A 927-nucleotide genomic window follows, 5' to 3' on the forward strand; every position below is an offset into this window, starting at 1 on the left:
CCATCCCCTCCCCAGCTCCCCAGGCTGTTTTTCCCCCCTGCACCAGCCCTGCCAAACAAAAGGCACAAGCGGTGCTTTGTGCTGCGGCCCCAGAGCCGGGTCAGGCAGGACCCATAATCCTCATCAAGGAAATTAAGCCATGCATTGGTTTTTCATCAGGCTGGCCGTGAAAGGCTTGCATAACCCACTTACGTGCTGCAGAGCCACGCTGCCCAGTCAGCCCCGGGGCCGGCCCGGCTGATGACACACCAAGGCAGCAGAAGCGCTGTCAAGAGGCACCCGGCCACCGCAGCTCCAGGCAGCTCCAGGCACCGCTGCCAGACCTGCCTGCCACTAAACCACAGCCAGCAGCTCCCTAGGCTCTGCAATCAGAGCCACGCTCCCTAATTACCCCTTCCTGGACAGGGAGAAGCATTTGGCTACAAAGTGAGGCTGCAAGGCCAGAGCTCACACGCTCACTGGGACCAGGGCAGGCGGAGGCACCTCTGGGAGCGCGCGGGGGCTCCTCTCCAGCCCACGGCCGCCGCTGCCTCACTCCAAGGGCAGGAGCGCTGGCAGAAGCACGCTGAGCTCAGGGCTGGCAGCAGGAAAAGGACCCCCCTGCCTCATCCTCCGACCTCTCCACAGGCACCGCGCTGCACACAAAGACAGCAAAGGCCTTGCACCTTCGCTCTCCCCCCCCAGGAAAGAGCAGGGAGAAAGAAAAATAACTGCTTAGAGAAGCACAAGCCACACAAGCAGCATGTCCTGCAAGGGCTCCTGGAGGCTGGGGCTGATCCTTGACCCCAGAGCCACAAGACACAGAGGAACTGTGCAGCAGGGGGAGGTGACGCCTGTCCCCAAACAGGCAAGCGTGCCCCGGTGACCAGCGCTCCTCCAGGCTCTGCAGAGCAGGGAGCACCGCTCATCTCCCTTCGCAAAGGCTTG

The sequence above is a fragment of the Fulmarus glacialis genome, unplaced genomic scaffold (assembly GCF_000690835.1).
Source record: "Fulmarus glacialis isolate BGI_N327 unplaced genomic scaffold, ASM69083v1 scaffold30082, whole genome shotgun sequence".
Classification (NCBI taxonomy): Eukaryota; Metazoa; Chordata; class Aves; order Procellariiformes; family Procellariidae; genus Fulmarus; species Fulmarus glacialis.